The sequence below is a fragment of the Paramisgurnus dabryanus genome, chromosome 8 (genome assembly GCF_030506205.2).
Source record: "Paramisgurnus dabryanus chromosome 8, PD_genome_1.1, whole genome shotgun sequence".
NCBI classification, from domain to species: domain Eukaryota; kingdom Metazoa; phylum Chordata; class Actinopteri; order Cypriniformes; family Cobitidae; genus Paramisgurnus; species Paramisgurnus dabryanus.
The window spans coordinates 15,232,576-15,256,318 of NC_133344.1; the positions used below are offsets into that span (position 1 = coordinate 15,232,576).

At 35.9% G+C, this 23,743-nt stretch overlaps 1 protein-coding gene across 1 annotated transcript in view; it reads right to left on the minus strand.

The window, feature by feature from the left end:
• psenen (presenilin enhancer, gamma-secretase subunit) overlaps positions 1-19,351 on the minus strand; it is a 141,223-nt gene extending 121,872 nt beyond the window's left edge. The window contains exon 1 of the mRNA XM_065280641.1: positions 19,338-19,351. The gene's annotated coding sequence lies outside the window, so the exon portion shown is untranslated. The remainder of the gene's footprint in view (positions 1-19,337) is intronic.
• Between the last annotated feature and the right edge of the window lie 4,392 nt (positions 19,352-23,743).

Below are 23,743 nucleotides of genomic sequence, written 5' to 3' on the forward strand. Positions count from 1 at the left end.
AAAAATGTGTAAGTTTTACGCCTAACTTGAAGTATGATTTACTTATATTTTCACATTGATATTATTTGAGTAAATGTAGGCAAAAAATAAATTAATAATAAGTAGAAAAAATGTCAATTTTAAACAATCACATAGCCAACGGTTTTTAATCAGCAACAAAGAAACTGCGCATTTTGCCGATGACAAACACATCAGAAACTCCTCGAATTTATGAATATCTACACTCACAATATGATTTTATTTCCTTAGTACAAAAGTATAACATATTATACAAATTCTCAGTGAAATGTATTAAACACCAATGCATACTTTTTATCGTGTTTCATACCATGTAAAGGGAAACATAATAATATAAAAAGTAGCCTACTGTTCAGTAATGCAGAAAAGCGCACCACAACCATGTTAAAGCTATTAAAACGTTCAGATGCAAAAATGAACTAAATGTAAAATTAGATAAACTAGTTAATGATATTGCGTAAATGCGCTCGGTCTCTTCAAAGGTCTTCGCGAATTATTTTGTTATAAGACTCGATTATCATACATCACGTCTCTTCTACTGTAAGTACACGGAAAAAATAAGACAAATGATCCGCGTTTGAGTCGGATTTTTATGAAGAATATGTGACTGTTTATGTAACTGGCAAAAGAAAACTTCGCCAACAAAATGTTTGCCAAAAAGCATGCATTTGTATGACATCAAAGTCCGTGTCATGTTACTTCAATATCATACAGTATATGCTCAGCATGAAGTCGAGCACACACATTGTCGTCAGTATGGCCTACAAGAAACACGCCTGCCCTCTACAGGTTTTTATATTTCCTGCGTCCCCCACCGAACCCCCCTTTTGCGGGATCTCGCAGAATTTCGGAAGTCTCCGCGGCATTCTGGTCTCAGAGACGCGCATTTTTAAAGGCCACATCTGTATACAAATGTATTCTACCAGTAACAAAATTGTGGCCAGTGAAAAGGCTGAGTGGCTAGTAACTTTAAAAACAACTAGCCACTTTGGCTGGTGAGCAAAAAAGTTAATGTCAAGCCCTGGTGACAATGCCACGCAAAACTGAGCAAAATAATGCGTGACTATTTCACGTATTTTGTAAAATCAGGCAGCTTAACATGCACCAGTACTATTTGTTTAGCCTCAAAATGCACACAGGTAAAGTCATGTTTGGTAAAAACTATAGTTATATTTCCTTAACTAAACTAAGCCCTAGTCCTAATCCCTGCCCGGGAAACTGCCCCTTTATCCAACAAGATAATTTTCAGATTAACACAATTTAAGATTTTTGAACTTAAAATTCAGCTTTTTATATGACTAGTAAACTCATTTACGCAAAATTCATAAAATTTGCATTACGGTACATTATACATAAAAGACATTTCTTTACATTATGTAGAATGATTTTATGTTAGAAAACCGTATATCACATAAAAATGTCATTAATTGGGATTCCACGGCCTAAGTCAGATTTGACATCACTGATTTGATATTTTATGCTAGACCAACAATAGATGAGGCAGAGACCTTTATAACTCTCTTTGTGTAGTAACAACTATAGGTTACCACTACAAGTACTGTTTTTACTACTGTTATTAAATACTATAATTTTTATAAGCAATATATGGACTTCAAGACAAAACAGTGCAACGAGATAAACAATCTATGCTTGCACTGTATGCAGAAATGTATTCAATTAGCATAAGAACGTTTTAAAAATAGCAACGCATATCCAGGAAGAGCTGACTGTTCTGAGACTAGCCTTACAAAACCACAGCCAGCACATACCTTGATAAGAACACATCTATAGTTCAAATAAGTGGTGTAGTGTGCACAATGCTTTTAAATGTCATTGTACATTTACAGCCAGAAAGGAGAGACCACCAGTTAAGTGAGTAAAGGGTCTTGACATTAAAATAACAAAAGACCGCAGTTTAAAGATCACTACGGGACATTAACACTTATGGTGACGTTGACCACTGCCTCGCACGTAGCTGAGTCACACTGAAATAACCTACATCATTTACAGATATGTACGTGTGAATATGTGTGGTGTGTATGCAAAATTGAGGAGAGGGCATTGCACTTTGTTTCTGAGCAAAGTATTTTACAGTACTCTGGAATTGCTGCTATTTATATATGCTACAAATTGGCTAAAGTGAGTATATTGAATAAGCTGAACAAAATCACCCTATAGATAATGGGAGGTCGTTGTGGTGTAGACTGTAATGCACATAAACCCAAGGTGGTCCAGTAACATTCTTACTATCAGTGTACTACACAAGAACTTGAAAGATAAAAGGTGTTGACTGAACTTTTGCAGATGCATAAAGACACAAAAGGTGTCAAGCTAACAGGAAAGAAACTATCCTGACATCATTCACAGTTCCTAAGCGATCAGGTAAACATTTAAATTTACAGCGTTCTCATTTTGTTTTACTGTATTTAGGCTTTTGGTAAATGCAAGTGACCTACAGTGCATTTGATGTTCGCAGTCAAACACGTGGATTTCTTGTTGCTATAGTCACACCGTGTACAAATAACAAGGTCATATGAGACACAGACATCTTTTTACAGTATACATACTGGGAACTATATTCTGAGAGGGCGAAGAACTGATACTTGGGTGGAGTGATTTGCTCACAGCACCCGAGAAGCCCCCTGGTGAGGAGCAAAGAGTTCGGTCAGAGTTGTTCAAATCACTCCGCCCAAGTATCAGTGCTTCGTCTTCTGAGAATATAGTTCCCAGTATGTATACTGTTAAAAGATGGCTGCGTCTCATATGACCTTGTTATTTGTACACGGTGTTACTATACAAATCACAACACATAAATAAGAAAATGTTCACGTTATTTTGTCACTTATTGGGAGCAGTTTGCTAGCTAGAGCCATTCACTTCCAGTCTTTGTGCTAAGCATAATTTACTTAGTTTTTAAAATATGCTGTAACTTATAAAAAAAAGTGAAACTGCTTATTTATTTTGATTAGTTAAAGTATTGTAAAAATATATGTTGTCATGACTTACTGAGCTAAAGCGGTTACTGATCATATGATTTTTTTTACAGTGTGACGTGTCAACCCCAAACACAACAGCATTTACCTAGCGGGGCACCCTAGCAACCAAATGGCAGCATGCACACTTTTAGAAACCAAAACCCTCTCAAATACCCACAACATGCTAGCATCATGAGTTTTTGCAAGTCTATTAAGCAAGATGTGAAAATCTGGCTACTTTAATATTCAATGTTAAAGAGACAGGCAAGCATACATAAAAGTACATATTTTTGGACACAGATGCACTTTAAATGTGACCTATTATGCAAATCCACATAAATGTATGTTGGCAGTGTGTGACCGCAACAACCCTACAATAAAAAAATATATACATATACACTACTTCTTTTTTAATCCCTATTAAAACAAAACAGTCTTTTTAGACATGCTGTTTTGATGCTCTTGTTAATATGATGTCACACTGGTCAAGCCCCACCCACAGCTGACAGACACTCTTGCATTACAATAGCACCTTCAGGGAATTGTACACTATCAATAGTAAGATATTATTGTCTCAGACTGTATTCACAGGCATCAGATGTATTTTAAGTGAAAGCGCTCACTGTCTCTTCTGGTAAGGGAGTGACGAGCAGTAGCTCATTCGCATTTAAAGGTATTTTAGCTTAAACTTCATGGACACATTCTGGGCACACCTGAGACTTGCCCTTAAGTATTTGCAGTAATTCATAAGACATTATCCGAACGACAAGCAGGTCAACTCTGAACCAATAATCTACCTCAAAGGCTAAACTAACTGGGCCACTGTTTGAAATGCTAGGAAGTTGCAGGCTATGAGAAATAGGTAGTTTGAGTCAACACCATCTTTTCTTGATGGTTGCCATACAAAGCACATACACGGAAACAGAAATGAACCAACGACTCTCATAGGGTCCTAATAAAATACAATGCAGCGAATTCTCAGAAATATTTACAGTATGTACAGCCCCTTTCAGTGTGACATGCTTCCTGTATGTATACTGTATGTGATGACATGCAATCTGTCCAAACAGGGCCAAAGCACATTTGTATGCCAAAACTAATGTTTTGATAAATGAATGCTTTTGAATAACAAGTATTATATGCATAACATATATAGAAATGTGAATGTTATGCAAACCTATGAGCATGTATGGGACAAAACTCAGTTACCTTTCAAAATGACTAAGGCTTACACAAAATGCATGAATGACAAGCAGTTCCTGGCTGCCAGAGCATTCACTAGAGACGAGACCAATCTGTATAAACACAAGCAAGTCAAAAAGGCAACGAATGTCGAGAGTTGTGGTCATGAGAAACGTAGAGTGAGAAAGAGAGAGACTGAAGAAGGAGAAAACAAGAAGCAGATAGTGAGCACTGAATGTGTCATGAATGAATGTTGTACGGGGAACTCTCCCGTTGTGGTTCATCATGAAATTCGCTGTAATTTGTGGGTTTGGTGCATTGAGTTGAAGAGACCAATGGAGACCAACCTGGTTACTTGTCAGCAATACCGATGTACGGGAAGTGTGACGACTTTTCCATTTCATACAGTGATGAACCTGTTACTTTATACGTACTGTATTGGGTTTATCTGCATGTTGTGTGGACTCAGCTTCGGGTCAAAGGATATGAGTAGTACATGTGGTTCCTGTTGAGTTCGCAAGATAAATGCCACATATGTCTGAAATCTGGGCTGTACTATTAAATAGGTTTAAGGTCTGTAACATGATCAGCATAAATCCTGGAATATTCTGACTGTATATTTACATTGGCCCCTTAAAAACCTCACTCACTGCCTTTCCAGTTCCCATCTGTGTGGTGTATTACAAGTATAGACTCTCATTGAATAAAAGCACCTGCCAAATGCATAAATGTAAACTCCTTCTGTTAACTTTAGTTATTTACATTGGGGTTAGTGTTTAATTAGGATGACCATACATGGCATTTTTCCCGGACACATCCTAGCCAGGTTTTCGGGTGCGTCCTCCGGAAGTCGCAGTTGTCGACTGGATACGTCATCTATTTCAGGTTCTGAATAGATAAACCTCGATGATGTATGCGGTTGTATGTGGAGCGAGCGGAGGGATGCAGGGAACTACAGTTCCCATAATCCCACTCTGATGGCTCTACAAGTAGTGCAACAATGACGGATGCGGCTAGTGGCGAAGGAAAAGAAACGCAAATTTAAAATCTGATTTGGGGAAAATTTCGCATTTGCTTTGAAAAGAAACGAGAAAGGACAAAAAAAATCCTTGAATGGGGGGGGTGTATGCCGTTTCTCAATTGGAAAGCTGCAGCCTCCTTAGGTCGCATATGCAGGCTGCATCCGTCATTAAGCCTGGTGTTATTAAGTTAACTGAGTATTACATTCAAAAATCATAAGCATATTTCAACAATATAAATAAGAATAATTATCAACTTGAAAAATTTTAATATTATGAAATAAGATGGTCTTCATGATGTATGGAGGCTGCAGCCTTCCTATTGAGAAACATCCTGGAGTTCATTTCCCAAATGCATCGTTGCTAACCTGTTAGCCACTTAGTTGGTTGGCAATGGGAAATTGCATTGCAACGAACAAAGTTGCTAATTTAGTAAGCAAGTATGGTTATGTGAAACGCACCCCTATATCATTGAGTGAGCTGACCTCAGCTAGGTCCAGATGCAATAAGTAGGCTGCTATTGTCATGTTTACTGAGTTGTTTTTGTTTTCAGTAATTGACCCATCTTAAAACCCATCATCTTTTCTTGATTCTTCATTCACAACTGTTGCTTTCATAGGAGTACCAATCATTAGCATTAATAATAATAAAAAAACTAGGTCAATTGAGGGAGTGACTCAATTCTTAAAACCTGACTGATTGTTAGATGTTTTAAGTTGACAAACTAAAATAAAACGTTATTTTTTTATTACATGGTATAAATATTTTTTCTTTTTATGAAAATTGTAAACACTACACTACACTTTGTACACCATTGTAATGTTCAGTCTTGTTTAATAACACTTATGGCAGTTTTTCCATGTCTTCATTTGTTTATTCCTTCCTGCAAATGGTTCAATAATTACCGTACCGCGGGCACCATACCGAAATTCTACCGCACCACGAATTGTTGATACCGTTACATCCCTACTAAAAACTTGACACATCAGTTAACATTTTTATACAGTTTTTAATACTATATACACCTTTCCTGTATTTTCTGGATGTATTCTATTAAAGAGACTGAGAAACAATTATATATCATCACTATAGCATTGGAAAAACAACAAATCTAATTCTGGCATGAAAGAAAAATGAAAATGGGGCTAGATCTAAAGTTGGGTAAATTTGGACAAAATTGTCAGAGCCGATGGTGTAGTGGGCAGTGCTCCAACGTGGTGTTTTTGCACTTTTGGCGACCCGAGTTCGATTCCCAACTCGTGGTCATTTGCAGATTATTGTGCATGTCCCTAACCCTAGGCTTACAGACGACAGTCTTCTCTCTAACACCAGCATAACATCATCTGGAGACCTTTATTGTGGATGGTGATTGAAGTAGATCCATTTAGATCCTCTCACCTGAACACAAACTCAAACCCCAACATTACATGAGACCTACATGGTATAAACCTGAGCTCACTAACCACAAATGTGGATTTGTTGTCCAAAATAGGATGTTGTGAGTGCTTGTGTATACTGCTTTGGGTCATTGGTATGATGATGGAGACTTACCTGAAGCGGCCAGTGGAACGATGGCCAGTGCATTCCAAGTTGGGCCTTCGGTCTTGCTTTGGCCTAACTTTAAACCTAACCCTAACCTAACCCTAAACTATCGATGGAAAGGTCTAAGGTCTTAGGAATGCTAAGGGGTTTTAAACATTAACGTACATTCTGCATATGGTTTAGATTTACATTTACAAAAGCAATTTTTTATAACAGTTACAATTACTGGTCATTTTCCTCGGTGATCATCGCTGTGAGTCTTAATTACTAGTCTATCATTTACCCCCATAGTGATCTATCAGTGTCAGTATGGTTCCTGGGGGGCTGCCCCGGTTTTTATAAGTAGCCACTGCATAAGTGACTAATGCTGTCCACTGACACATCTTTGACACTGGCCACACATCACATCTGTGTCTAACCTTTAATAGGGTGTAAAGAATAACACCTCAATACATATTCCATTGTGACACTTACTGCCTTTCTTTAATGATATCTGTCTGATACCTATTTTTGTGAAGTTATCTCTGTAGTTGCTCACTTTGAAATATGTGGCTGTAAAGTTAAACTTAAAGGGCCAAACTTAAGTACATCTATTTGTTTCTTTTTAAATTACTCTCTGTTTTGCATGAAACACCTCCAGCCCACCCACTCCAACCAATAGATGTAATGTTAAGTTTCTTGTTCCTCAGAAACGCCAGCGCTCACCACACCCTGACCTGCTTCATGAGAAGTTAACTAAAGAAGGTACTGTAGTGTCTCCCAGAGTTGCGGTTTGACTGGAGGTATTTCCCTGCACGTTCACCCAAAATTTACATCATATGCGTTCTTACACACAAACAAACACCACATTTACCACAGTTGTTTAAGATATATGAACACTGATGGAACTGGTATACATGACTAAAGCCTGCTTATTATTGGATAATTCTTTTTTTTTAACAAAAAAACAATATATATATATATATATATATATATATATATATATATATATATATATATATATATATATATATATACAGATTTATATTCTGCAATTTTACTAAACCTCTGTCTAGGCGTATAAATTAAATATCTTGAAAATAATCAACAGATAACTAAATCACGATAACAAAATCAGTCTTCCCATGGAATTTATGTTTTTTACAGCAATAATCTGACATTAAATCGATTTGAACAGAGTAATTAGTATTTCATCTTCCACGTGACATCATCAACTATGTTGTTAAACCAACATGGTTCAAACGACGAATGTGCAACAAAGTTACTATGCTTTCGGGAAAGAGTCATGCCAAGGTAGTAAGTTTCTACAACTATACATCATTTTTTTTTTATTTGCAAGAACTTACAGAACATATACAAAAAACATAGACATACAATATCAAGACAATATACAGAGAAAATAATGATACATAATATTAAATAAATAAAATAAAGAAGAGGACAAAAGAACAAAAATAATAATAATAATAAAATAATAAAGGGGCTATCACCTAAACGGTATCGGATGAAGAGGTGAAAAGTAGAACAGATCCTAACTGTACTTATGGCTTTCTTATTAGCGGAGGCTGATATTACATTCAAGTAATTTTGCAGATTTTTCAGGAAGACAGAGAATACAGGTTTAGAATGACCAACTATGCATCATACTATGTTGGTTCAGCAGCGAGTTACATCATTGTTCGGGAAACGCACCCCAGCTCGGCTGAACGCAGCCCTGGTGTCACTTCTCACATGCACTGTTAAACCTTGCTGTAGATTTCTAAGTAAATAACTGTAAAATTGGCAGTATTTAGCTTTAACATCGGTGAAAGGTATTTTACTGTGATATGAGGTGCAGTTATGCTGGACTAATAATAAACTACAGTAAATTACTCTTTGCACCAATTAAGAGAAATAACTGTAAGATTATACGGTAAATTACTGTCCTCTACATTCCCCATGATGCACTACGTCACAATTTATGGAAAACTGTTTACATCTTCAGTCAGAAAACAAGGATTAATGCGTTAACACACACACATACCACACATACATGTGTGTGCATGCATAGACACACACACACACACATCCACAGGTGCTGGTGTCACCAATTTGCCTTGATAAACTTGTTTGTTTGTTTGTTTACTCTGAAGCTTGCTGTGTTTAACAATATAATAGTGGATTTAAAAGCTGAAAATGGATCACACAACTATGAGTAAGTAAACTGTTAAAATATTTGTGAGTGTCTTTAAAGCACATAAAGGTAAGATTCCAAATAGCTTCCTGATTAGCAAGTTTTTAGCATCTCCTATAAATTATGTTGAATAACTGCAGGTTTGGAATAACCTGAGGGTCAACGGTGACTGAGATCTTTTTTTTGTGGGTGGGATTTGACATGATTTTGTTAAGTGTCTTAAAAGAATTTGTCTATTTGTATTTATCTATTGTCAGGATCCTGCCAAGGAGTCTTGTTTTGTATTTATATCTAGTCATGATGGCAGGGTTCTGGCAGTCCCATGCTCTATGTGGAGGTTCATGGCCTTGTTTATTGGGTCATGTGCCTTTGGTGTCTTGTCTCTTGTACCCGCCCCCTCATTCTCCTGCTTATTAGTAATCATTGGTTTTCTCCCATCACCTGTTCCCCCTCGTTATCTTGTTTGTTTTTTTCTATATAAAGTCATTGGCCCTCATTTATCAAAAGTGCGTACACCAAATTTCCAGCGTACACCTGGCGTACACCAAAAACCACGGTGACTTTGATATTTATCAATATGGACGTTGGCGTACGGCACGCTCAAATCCTACGCCAGCTCAGGAGGTGGTGTACGCACATTTTGAGTTAGTGCAGAAATGCCCAAACAATTCCTAACACCACAAACAGCACTGACAAACTAAAATATGATATATTATGATGACCCACTGTAAAAAAAACAAAAACATAGTAATTATAAACGTCAGTGTTTATTTTTATGCAACATGTACTTCAATGTTTAATTTGTGAGACTTTACCAAAGCATTTGATTTGTAGGCATATGTATTCCTTCAGTTGAGAGCATGGGCGCTTTACCTGACGTTTCAGGGCAAAGCATGTGAGCGGAGCGGAGCCTTGAGCGGTGCGGTAATATTACCATCAAAGCGCCTCTCTAAAAAGTCCGCTCGCTCAGCACCGCTCGTTGAACCCAGAACGCCCTTTGATAATTTGCTAGTTCGAGAATCTGTAAAAACGTCTAGCAATAAGTTATGGAATTCAAGCCTTATACATAAATGTAAAGTAAAATTCAAAGTTAAGATTGGACTGGAAGAAAACATTGAAAGGAAGTGCGGAGAGACTGTAAAAGTTAGCAAATATTCATCCTGGAATCTGAAGCGGCACATTGCAAGAAAGCACAAGGATGTGCTACGAAAACATGGTAATAATGCATCAAAAGGTAAGCTAGTTACATACCATTCGATGATAAATAAATAGCTACACATGAATAAGGTAAAATGCTTGTGTTGAATGGAGCCATAAATCCGATCATGATGACAAGCGGACAAAATCATGGCTACGATTTCTCTTTTATGCTACATATGGACACTTCTTTTTCTTATTTAGTCTAAAGTATGGCCATAAATATAAAATTCGTTCCCAATATTCAACAGTTTGTTCCTTGGAATGAATTATTATAATATTTCGTAATTACTATTACAATTATTATTACTTCAAATTATGAATTAGCCTAGTTAAACATGTGGATGTCGTGGAAACAAATTGTTAATTTGAATTATATCCAGAGCTCCGTATCAAACTGGATTTTATAACAAACAATTGTATGTAAATACAGAAAAACACACTACAAAAGTTACTACATCATTTTAAAATATTATTTTTAAAAAACTTAACCGAACCATTAAGCAGACATATAATTTAGATGTAGGCAACAGTAAATAATAATAATAATAATAAAAAATAATTATTCTTCTAAATATCAATGAAGCGTTTTTAATAATAAAAAATAATAATACAAATATTACAAAACGTCATGCAATTATTAATGTGTCTTTAATCCCGCTCTTTAAACGCCCAATAAAACAATTTTGTTTCTTTCCACTTCCCTGGTTTCTCGTCTTTGCCGTCTTCCATGTGTCAATGTCGTAAAATGAGGGCGTGGGTGAGGTGGAGACTTGAATTTATATGGGCGTGTTATTCTAATGACGATCGTTTTCAGGCGCGGCATTTATGAAGGGCAGATATTGCTTACACCTGAATTTCAGAGGTACGCACAGCTTCATAAATCAGGCGGTGAGAGGAGTATAAGCATAATCTTACGCCAACATATACGCCCGTTTCTACGCAAGGATGATAAATGAGGGCCATTGTGTCCTCAGTTCTGAGCAGGTTCATTTTGTTTTGTTCTCGTTTTCATCTGGTTATCTACCCGACTTACCTTGTCAAGTTTAGTGTTATCTGTCTGCTTACGGTGTTTCATGTCGTGTACCCCCTCGTGGGTTTTGCTTTATATTAGTAAATAAAGTGTTTTCTGTTTTCCCCGACTTCGTCTTCGATTGGGTTCATCCATCCTCTGATCATGACATCTATTGCCACAGTAATAAAGTTTATTTGTCTAAATATTTTGGGGTTATTTCTCCCTTTTTAATAAAGTAACATAAAAAATAATCTTTCAAAAGTTTTGGGGTACCACAATGAGTACGGCATTTAACATACTGTATATAAAGTATTATACCTGAAGCATGTGGTACTGTACAGTAATTAACTGAAATCACTGCTGCCAGTTATTAACTGTAATTCCTAACCTACAGTATAAAACTGGCAACATTGTTGCCAGTAAGACACCGTAATGGTACAGAGACAGTAAATTACTGGCAACACTGTTGCCAGTTATTCACTGTATTGTCATGGGAACAGTACTATACTGGCAACACTGTTGCCAGTAAGTCACCGTAACAGATGCTGTACAGTAACTAGCTGGCAACAGTGTTGCCAGTAATTTACTCCTAAAAAGCCTGGTAAGGTTTAACAGTGTGGCAGTCCAATCACAGTGGAGAGGAATGGGACAAATATCACAACAACCAACCGGTGCATCGCTTAACGACTGAAAAACAAAGCAGAAGTTTCATAGCAACTAAAGCGCTCAGCTGAATACAAGCTGGCAAGTGCCTACAATCGGCGTCCACCTGGTGTTTTCAGCCAAGTTTAAACGCCCCCTACATGAGTTGAGTTGTGGCCATGTAACTGACTGGTTAGCAGTTTGTGTTAACAAGCAATTGAACACTTGTACCTAATAAAGTGGCCAGTGAGTGTTTGTGCACTACCATTTACCAAAATAGGCTAAGGTTGTCAGAAAAGTCTCTGCATGTTTTACCTATAGTTCTTTTTTAATAAAATGCGGGTCTAAAAAGTATCTGGCAACTCTGTTTACAAGCCTGTGGTGGTTTATTTCACGTCATAAATACTACACATTTTAATGCTACAGTATAAATCATCAAACACTTTCACTAGTTCAGACATTTCACAAATAGGCCTACAGGAAAGTACAGTAATATATAAAGCAATTAAAAATTAAGTATCACAGACTAAATATTATACCACAGGTACTCCTGATTTTCAAGAACAAGAATAATGGAGAATAATGGTAACAATTTACAATAAGATTGTATTAGTAAATGCATTAGCTAACAATGATCAATATAGTTTTCAGCATTTATTAATAATTGATAATGTTACTTTATGCCAAAACAGTTATTCTTGTGAGTTCTTAGTGTATTAATTATGTTAATGTAACTTTTGTTAAATGTGTCAGTATGCTGTCTAATTTATTAACATGAACTAAGCATAATAAATGCTGTAGAAGTATTGTTCATTGTTGGTTTATGTTAGCTAATGCATTAACTAATTTTAACAAATACAACGGTAAAGTGTTACCAGAATAATATATAAAAATATCCTGTGTTGTTTATCCTCAACGTTCTGCTATATGCAGCTTTCTAAAGAATTTGTCTTGGCATCGCAGCCTGATGCCCCTCGTTTGTATGTTGATTTTAATACCTGCTACATGTAAAAATACTTTGTATACACACACATGTTGTGTCATTTCCCAGTGCGTATTAACAGCTCTAGTGTAAGCATGCTTAATGCATTGCCTCATTGGAATGGCACTTTTACTGTAAATTTGAAAAGAGGGCTGGAAATAAGGCTGTGGAGATTAAATGTAATACACTCTTTTCAGTCCATTATAGAGTTCCATTAATACCATTAAAGGCCACTGTAGTATATACCCCAGTGTGGCCTTTAATGGTATTAATGGACCTTTATTTCTCTTTCTTTATTAAAAGTGGCAACGTCATAAATTTTCTGTAAAAATGTTAGCGCTCATAAGGATGGAAGGAGTTAGTGTTTTTACATAGTTCATTTTAAAAGAACCAAACCCAGTTCACTTAAAGTGAAATAGATAAGGAATGTGACCTCAGTCCTTTTGGTGTTCACAATATAGTGGACTCAAAAGAGGACCCAGTTCTTTTTTTGGTCCTCTTCAAAACTGAAGTAATCTTAGACCCTTTCTTGTTCACATCACAACTTCATAAGAACTCAGACTCCAGCTTTCTGTGCAGCAGTTCATTCCGAAGCGTAACGGGACCTCATTGCTTTCACATGTCAAAAAGAAATCGAACCACAAAAGAACCCAAAAGCGAACTGCACTCAGACCACTTCTGGACCTGGTCTGAGTTCCGTTTACTTTGGGTCCTATTGGGGGGGTCTCTATTCACATATACACACTGAACTGATCTGAGAGCATTTGGAGGGCTCAAATGAACTAGGTGTGAAAGCACCCTTAATTTTGTGTAACAATGCGCAAAAGGCCATGCTGATAAAAAATGTAATGTGCTGTGGATAGAAGCATCTGCCAAATGCCTATGTGCATATAAAGCCACTGATTTAATGTTGTTTTATGCAAATTCATCTTTATTTGTATTTTGTCAGGGCCAGCAACTAAGTTAAACTCAAGGTTCATTGTCTGAGGATTACTGACCTCTAGTGGCTCTGATAAGATTTTATTTACCCTTGCCTGCCTGGTCTTATAGAATCTATTACTGTATCTACATGCAAAATTAACTGTAATATTTTATTTTATTTTGAAAATTCTCATATGTACAGTATATAAAAATTAATCTTGACAAATGTAATTAAATTTAGGCTGAAATCAAATGTTTCATACAAAGAAGAAGTACAGACATGCATTAGAGAGACAGGTTGACCTTACACTGATTTATTAATTCATTTCACTTAATGTTTGTAATGTGAATCATGTGATGACTTGTGTAGTTTACAATTGTTCATGGTGTTAATAAATAACAAACAAATAAATGCCTAAATAAACATAAATTATTCAGTAAAATGAAAAATACACATTTTAAAGTATCAAAAATTACATTTACTTTAGAACTGTTCTGGTTGGATTAGTAAGCATGCACTTAATGATGCAGTACAGCACATTGTTTCAGCATTTCCTACACTGTCAAAATATGTACCCCAGCTGTCACTGGGGCAGTACCCTTTAAAGGTCCTTATATTTTATATTTTGTACAAATGTTTACCTTTAAGATACTAATATGTATTCTCTGAGGTACAAATATGAACTCTTAGGTGCAAAGCTGTAGGGTACTGCCCCAATGACAACTGGGTTACATTTAAGCTTTTTTTTGACAGTGTAGAACTATGGTCTCTTAATATCTTTGTTTAAGTGTAATGGAGGTAAGAGGTAGCACGAAATTTCTAAGCAATGTACACAAACAACGAAAGAGAAAATGGGTAAAACAGGTGCACAAAATAATAATATAATAAAAAATATAACGCTATAAAAATATAAAAGAAAATATGTGGCATCACCTAGTGGCCAGCTAAGTGCTTTACATTTTAAAAACAATACAAGTTTAAAATTGCATTTTTTTCCAAAGAAAAGGAGATTTGCATCAAACCACCATCAGTATTGCAAAATTTTCCCTTGCTCCCAACTTAATAATTAATAAATACAATATTATACAGTATATGATATAATCTGGATCACATGCATGGCCATAGCTAGGGAATTTTGGGCCCCCTGAAAAATATAGATGTAGGCCCCACCACCCTTCACCCATCTCCAACCTATCCTCCAACCCATACGATTGCTTAGGATGTTTGTCCATTAATCCAAATACAACACAAAGATGCGTTTAATAAATTAGCGCCTCTACAGGCAGCAGTTGAAACTTAATATATTTGGATATTATTAAATTATATATTTGGGTATAATTTTGCAATGATGAGAAGTACAGGGATATTATTTTCAATTTTAACATCCAGGATTAATTGTATTAACACATTACACTATTCAAGCATTTTGAGCAAATAACACCCACTCATTTATTATATAATATAAAACACAGTAGCCTATACAAAACTAAATATATATATATTACATGTGCACCGAGAAAAAGACTCTAAAATGATCACTATCTGATCAGGGCTGTGTCTAAAATAGGCACTTATACCATTACAGTATATTTCCACTATTTGAACACTCTTAAAACGAATGTGTTAAAATAACACATCTTGTGTCTAGTTAAGGAAAACTAATGTGTTGTCCTTAACTTAACACATCTTGTGTTGTCCTTTTTATTTATTTGAACTCAAAATCAACACGAAATGACACATGGTTTTTTGTTTTTTTTTATTGAACAAACATACAACATGACAAGACATCTAAAGAGATAAAATGTTAAGGAATTTGGGTTTACAATACACAAAGAAAAAAAAAAAATAATAAAATAAGTAAATAATAGTATTACAAAAATAAAAATGAGACAGCATAGTTCAATGTTCAATTAACTTCAATTCTTTGGCATATAACAATGTATCTCTACATTTTTTGTTATCAATACATTGGATAGACTCAATATATACATCAAAGTCAATCATGAAAACTTTCAAGCAAGGTTTTAAATTATTTCTTTTACTTTTGTGAATATGAAATTTTCCAAATAAAATCATAATATTCATCATAAATTTAACAGATGGATTATTTGATTCAAAATACAAGATAACATCTTTGGATGTTAATTCACAATTATAACCAGACTTCTGTTGAAAGTGTATAGATAAATCTTCCCAGAATTTTTTGGAGTGACAACATTCAAAAAAAAGATGTAAAGTTCTTTCTGGCTCATCTGAACAAAATGAAAATTTTTCATCAATATCCATAAATTTTGATAAAGTATAATTACTAACATAGATATTATGAAGTATTTTCAGATGCACTTCTCGAAGTTTGTTAGATATGCAAAACCGAAAGGGAAGTAACCAAGATTTTCCAAATAGTCTCTGGAAAACAACTGTCCCAAAAAAATTTCCCTCTAGGCTTAATACATCTCTTTTCATAAAATAGATTTCTAATAAACTTATTTGTGCATTTTTTACTATTAATATCCACCCCATTTAAATAAAGAACAGGATCTATTCTACAAATGTTAAGGGATGACATATGGCTTCTCATTAACATCAATAAACCTGTGGGAATGGCTTTAACTACAGAATAATATTCTCTGTATTTAATAGGAAATGCCCATTTAGTCATAAAATTTTCATAAGAAAGTAATTGAGCTGACTGATCAAAAAGGTCAGACACAAAATAAATTCCTTTATCCATCCAACTCTGTAAATAAATAGATTTCCGGTTAACTGTAATATAGGCATTATTCCACAAGATTGCTTTATGTGGAGAGAAGTTATGTACGTAACATAACTTCCAGGCCTTGAGAGCTTGTTGATAGAAATTGGATAACGCCACAGGCAATTTGTTAGTAGAATAATCACACATTAGCAAAAAACGTAAACCTCCAACCTTCTTGAAAACATTGGATGGAATAAAAAACCATATTGAGTCTGATTTAAGGAGACAGTTTCTGAGCCATTTGACTTTGAAAGTATAGTTTAAATCAAAAAAATCCAAAAGCTCGAAACCCCCTTCATTCCTTGGAGCCTGCAGAACTTCCTTTCTTAAATGATGATGTCTATTTCTCCAAACAAATTTAGTAAATAAATCATTAATTTTCTTACAAATTGAATCTTGAACAAAGAGGGATAATGCTGGATAAACAAACCTAGATACCCCTTCTACCTTGGTTAGAAGGACTCTACCTATAATAGTCAAGTCTCTTTGAAGCCAGTTATTAAATATTTTTTGGGCTTTTGCAAGTTTAGGGGAAAAATTTAGTTCTTGTCTCTCCACTTTATCTTTTGTAACATTTATTCCTAAATACTTAATCTTATTTTTTACTGGGATGTTACATAACATTATTTCATTTGATTCATAAAGGCACATTATTTCACATTTTGTTACATTTAACACTCTGGGGTCGACGGTGGCGCGGGCGCCGCAAACTCTTTATTTTTCAATCACTCCGCAAAGAGACTTAAATTACTCAGCTGATTTTTGACATACAGATATGATTTATACATCATTTAAAAACGTTAAAGTGTCTAGTTTTTTCTGTCCACTCCCAATAAAAACAGAATGTTGTACTTTTCGCAAAATTAAGAAAATAAACATGATGCGCATTTTGTTCTCTCTCCCTCAGTGAAGTCCTTTCAGAAACGCGTCAGAAAAATTAACTGTAACTTAACGAATACTTGTCGTAGAAATACAAGATAAATGTCTACATAATGCTTGGAATGTCTACTTTTAAATGATGTAAGTGAAATCAAAAACAGATATTGTCATTCGGTGTAAACTGCATGAGAAGGAGGATAGGTAGCGTCTTTCTTCTGTTACCTCATTATCTCTAATGAGATGAGATCGCCACACCCCCGCGCCATTGAAGTGAATGAGCAGAAACATCCATATGCATGACTCGTGCCTCCTGCAGTCAATGGATGGATATGCAATCCACAATCCAGTCTCTCCATTCCTTGTATTTCCATCCGATTGCACCAAACATGACATCTAAATCCTTATTTACTTGCGTATGTGTGTCAGTATCTCCAGACGCGAGTGTTTTCTTTGTTCTTCCGTCAAACAGTTCACGCGATTGGAACGCACATACACAAACACGCGAGTCAGGAAACTCGACGCGCTTTTTGGTATTCTTATAAAATAGGCGATTGCAAACAGTACAATCCTTATTTAGTTGCGTCTAAGCGCATATCTCCGCACAGCAACTTTATTAAACACAGTATCACTCGCATGTGCACACATTCACTGCTTTCATGATCAACACGTGAGGTAATGGCGGCGGCTGTAAACAAACATTGATAAGTTTACCACGCGTGTCCCTTGTTGTGTTTCTACTATAATGATTACAAAACACAAATAAAAGTCCAGACAACGATAGGCAGTTGTTCTTTTGAGCTTTTTACTGCACAAAAGTAAACCTCTCGCTGGCCAACCAAACACTAACCCTGTGTTGAAGTGTGTTCATTTTACGATGGCCAAACAGTATCTTTACCATGATTAGACTACTATGGTTTTTAAAAGGTAACTTATGCTTGTGAAATTAATAGAAAATAATATAAATATATATACATAATATGTGTGTGTGTGTATTTACATTATATTGAAAAGTAAACCTTATCATGGTTTTACTACAGAGAAAGTTACATTCCTGTTGAACATCCCCACAAGGCTCATTATGTGGCTCATTATTCAACTCTTTTGTCTCTCAGCTGTCAATCACTGATTATTCAGGAGCTTTCCCGCCTCCACGCATACAGCCTTTCCCAAGCAAAAGTGTCTTAGAAATTGGAAATAAATATCTTGCTTTATTTGAATGAGTAGGCCATATGATTTTCACATCATTTTGAAGAAAAAACTCTAGACTACTAGATCCTGTTTGGAAAGTCTTGGGAAAACATGTTTAGAATGAGTTTTGTGGACTTATATCAGTGACTTAAAAATTTAGCTTTTTCAAAAACCACGCATAAACATTTTTCTCTCAAAAATACAAACATGTATATACATGTTGATTATATGATATTGTAGCCCAGTTTGTGATGAACACAGTGTTATGAGACTTTTGCCATTAATATGTTTTTAAGCAACTGAAAAAAGCACAAATGTCAGTGCATGTCAAAACTTCCCCAGGGCCCTAAAAACCCCTTAGACCCCAGAGGGTTAACCTTAAACCAGAAGCAACAGAAAAGGTGTTTACTAACTGTAAAGCTGCAGGCAACTGTTCTTTATCTTTCAAGAAAAGAACAGTATCATCTGCCAGCTGAGTCAATCTAATCTGTTTGTTGAAGATGGTAATTCCTTGAACAATTGGAGAATTCAAAACTTTAATGGACAGAAACTCTACTACAATAAGAAATAAAAAGGGGGATATAGGACATCCTTGACGCACTCCTCTACAAATGGGAAATCTTTTAGAAGTGTTTGGATATAAATTAATAGAACTATTAATACCTCTGTGAAACATTTCAATTATAGAAACAAATCTTTCCCCAAAACCAAACAATTTAAGTGCCCTATACATAAATTGATGCTCAATAGTGTCAAAAGCTTTATGGAAATCAAGAAAAACAATTAAAGCCTCTGATTCCACCAAATTTGAATAGTCTAATAAATCCAAAATCAGTCTAATGTTCCAGCTTATATGCCGACCAGCCATAAACCCGGTTTGACACTCATTTATAATTTCGTTTAGACCTTTTTTTAAACGAACCGCATAAACACGAGATAACAATTTATAATCTACATTTAATAAAGTTATAGGTCGCCAGCTATCCAAAATCAAATGATCTTTATCTGGTTTTGGGAGTAAGGTTATTAGTCCCTGTTTCATAGTAGTTGATAATTCATTTGATTCAATACATTCCTTATACATTTCAAATAATTGATTTTCAATAATATCCCAAAAACAGAGATAAAATTCAACTGAGAGACCATCTGTGCCTGGCGATTTTTTTTTTTTCATTGAACGAATAGCTGTAACCAACTCTTGCTTCCCTAGTTTTTCATCACAAAGGTCTCGAAATTGAGTAGAAATAGATGGGACCCATTGCTTAACTGATTCAAAGAAGCCAGAACATTTATCCAAATCAAATTCAGATTCATATAAATGGGAGTAAAAGGATTCAACATAATTTGCAATCAATTTTGGATTTGAAGTGGGTACATCATCAATTTTAAGAGAGGAAATCATTTGTCTTTTATAATTTCGTTTTTCTAATGAAAAAAAGTAGCTTGTGTTCTTTTCCCCCTTTTCTAACCACTTTGCTCTGGAACGAATAAATGCTCCTTTTGCTGTATTGATATAAATCTGATCAATTTGAGTTTTTAATGTCTCCAATCTTACTTTTTCATCTTCTGTAAGGTTATCTTTTTTCAAAAGTAAGTTTAATTCTATCATAAGTGCCTTTTCCTTATTTAGTTGATCATTTTTAACTAATTTACTAAAATTTACGGCAGACTGCCTAACTTTAAATTTAAATAACTCCCATTTCTTCACATGTGACATTTGCTTACTCCCAAAAATCTGTTGAGCGTCTTCTCGAACTTGTGTAATAAAGCCCTCATTATTAAGCAATTTGTTATTCAATTTCCAGTAGCCTCGCATACTATTATTTTTAATATCACAACCAGAGAGTACCAAAATAATCATTTTATGATCCGAAAGAGGTGCATGAGAATAAGTAACCTCAGTAACATACTTAACACATCCTGGGTCAATTAACCATAAATCAATCCTTGACTGTAAGGACCTAGAGGAGTTACTCCATGAGTAATCCCTTTTGTTAAAGTTCAAGAATCTCCAAATATCCACTATAGAAAAATGGGTACATAGAAAGGTAGTAAATTTAAACTTTGAAGAAGGTGTCGTATGTGGAGGGAAACGATCTAAGAAATCATCAGGGGCATCATTAAAATCACCGCCCATTATCAAAAAAGCATTTTCATATTTCCCCATTAATACTGATACAGATTGTGTGATCTCTTTAGACATATTTTTAGCTTGACCTGAAGAATTATGACCATAAACATTCCCCAAAACGAATACAGAGTTATCCAGTTTAACAACCAAAAGTAACCATCTACCTTCTTTGGAGGTAACAGATTCCAATACGTCACCTTTGAACTTATTCAGAAGAATAGCGACACCTGCTGCATGATGAGAAGCATGACAACAGAAGAGTTTGTCTCCCCACTGGGAATGCCACCATTTAACATCAGTTTCACATGAATGAGTCTCTTGAAGAAAAATTATATTTGCATTTGTACGCCTAACAAAAATAAACATGGACTTCCTTTTAGTGCTGTCTCGTAAACCCCTAACATTAATAGAAATAATCTTTAAACAACTAAAAACAAAATCAGACATAAATAATCTTAATTGGATGTCAGAACAATGATATATAAGAACCCTGAAACAATGAAATAACAACCAGTCGGTAGTGATCCACTCCAAACTTCGAAGAGTGACATCACCTGGACGAACGTTGGTGACTCAAAGACTGAGCACGATATTTCAAATTCGACTGCCAGCACAGCCATTAATAACTACAGTCAATATTCATCTTGATATTCGTCAACAGACAGTTTTTTACCGTCAATAAAAGCATCTGCTCCACGAAAGTAAGCTCTCTTCCCCTCTTCTCTCGCCGCCTTTACCTTTGGCCATAGCAACTTCCTCTGTTGTCTTTCTGCAAATGTCAGGTCCTCTGCCAGGCGAATACCTCTTTCCTTAAGTGCAGGATGATCCCGCGCAGTTTTCCAGACTTTCTCTCTGTAGGTCCGGAGCGCGAACTGGATGATGACCGGTCTAGGGCGATTACCACCCGTCCCGGGACGTCCAATCCTGTGGATCGTGTCAACACAAAATCGGATGTCATCTACCTCGTCCGGGGTCAGAGTCTTTAAAATGTCAAGCACTTTGGATCTAAGGTTTTCTCCTTCCGTTTCTTTAAGGTTGTTTAGCCTTAAATTCCATCTTCTACTGTAAATCTCGGCTTGATCACATTTGACTTGAACCATCCGAACAACCTGGTCAATTTTCGACACCTTGTTCTCGTTATGTTTGACCCTTGCCGATAGCGACTTCATCTCCTCGGCCACGAAATCAGCCGTTTTTGAAAGATTTACAATAGCGACCGAGTTCTGGGTTATTTGTTGTTCCATTGCTGAAAAGCGATCCGTGAGGGCATTGACAGCGCGAAGTATATCGGCATTAGAGACTTGGGATTCTTCATGACAGGGTTTTTTTGAGAGAGGACTGGCCGCTGGAGTATTTGGAGATGAATCAAAGTCTCCAGCTGATGCTTCAAAAAGCGAAGAATGTAACTTTCTGTCCTTGTTCTTTGGCATTTTGAAAGTTTTGCACGCTGGCAGGCAATGGGGATCATCAATATAAGTCACCGTCTTCTGTTTAGGTTTTTATTAATAAACTAAAAGCATTCTACTTTAATGATAGGTCTCACACCTCACCTTGTACAGTATAAGTTCGCCCAGATGATGCAAACTCAACGAAAAAATCTCAGAGCTCGTACCAACACAACCGTTCAGGTCGCCATCTTGCGCGCCCCCCACGAAATGACACATACCATACACCCGGCGCAATGTGCGACGCAAGTGTCTTTTGCTAGTTTCAACCCGGCGCAATTATCATTTTCACATTTAGCGCCACGTTGTTTAAATAGCAAATGCATTTGCGCCCACTTTTGTGCCCATGGGCATTCTGGTCTGAAAACGAGGTGTATTCAGATACATTGTTGGCGTGTTGCTATTTTGAGGCAACTAAAATAGACTACGCCATTGACCAACTAAAAGCTGGTCTAGGGCTCTATTTTAATGATCTAAGCGCATTGTCTAAAGCGCACAGCACAACGTCTAAATGGGCGTGTCCGAATCCACTTTTGCTAATTTAACGACGGGAAAAATGGTTTGTGCGCCGAGCGCATGGTCGAAAAGGGTTGGTCCTATTGTAATGGGAGTATTTTGGGCGTAACGTGCAGTAAACCAATGAGAGACTAAGCTCTCATCCCCTTTAAAAGCAAGTTGCGCTGGCGCTATGTCTAATCCCTATTTAGATAACAGACCTTGTAAACTGAAAAACTAAGCGGAGGAAGAAGATCCCCAGTTTAAGATTAATGTTAAATAATTGTGTTGTTTTTCACTTGTATTGAAATTGTTATTTTTTTTATTAAAACCTTTAAAACCCGTTTTCTTTAAGTCATGGAAGTAAAAAGCAGGCTTGTAATTGCTTTAAATGTATGGCTATCCAATATCATCAAAAAATTATTTACAAGTATGTAAGATAAGGTTTGTACTCTAAAAATACTTTATTTGTAACAAACAGGAGATAAAGAATTTACAAACGGCTCTCCTCACGTTTCAGCACTTTGGACAGCGGGTTTTTTAGCAAAGAGTTTTTTAAGCATTACTATAAAATGTTTCTCATCTCACCATATCCGCAGGTACAGAGTCATCATATACAATAAATCCGTGAGGTAGCATAAAAAAAAACATTTAAAAACAGATGCATTTGTTCAAAGCAAAGCATTTATTTACTTACCAGGCTGCAGGTGAAGCAGCTCTTTTTACGCCTTGTAACGTCTCATAATTACTCCTCATTTATGTCCAAGAGACTCAATAATAATCTTTTACATTCAATCCTTTAATCTTTCATATTTAAAAGCGTTTTTGTGCTGCTGCGCATTCATGTTTGTAATAAGCAAACCCGCGTATTTGTCCCGTTTATAGGCGCATATTACTAATGCGTTCTTTAAATAACAAAAAACATATTGCGCTATTGACTTTAGACTTTAGACCAGGTTTTTGTTGGTCAATGGCGTAGTCTATTTTAGTTGCCTCAAAATAGCAACGCGCCAACAATGCGCCTGAGCACACCTCGTTTTCAGACCAGAACGCCCATGGGCGCAAAAGGGGGCGCAAATGCATTTGCTATTTAAACAACGTGGCGCTAAACGTGAAAATGATAATTGCGCAGGGTGGAAACTAGCAAAAGACACTTACGTCGCGCATTGCGCCGGGTGTAAGA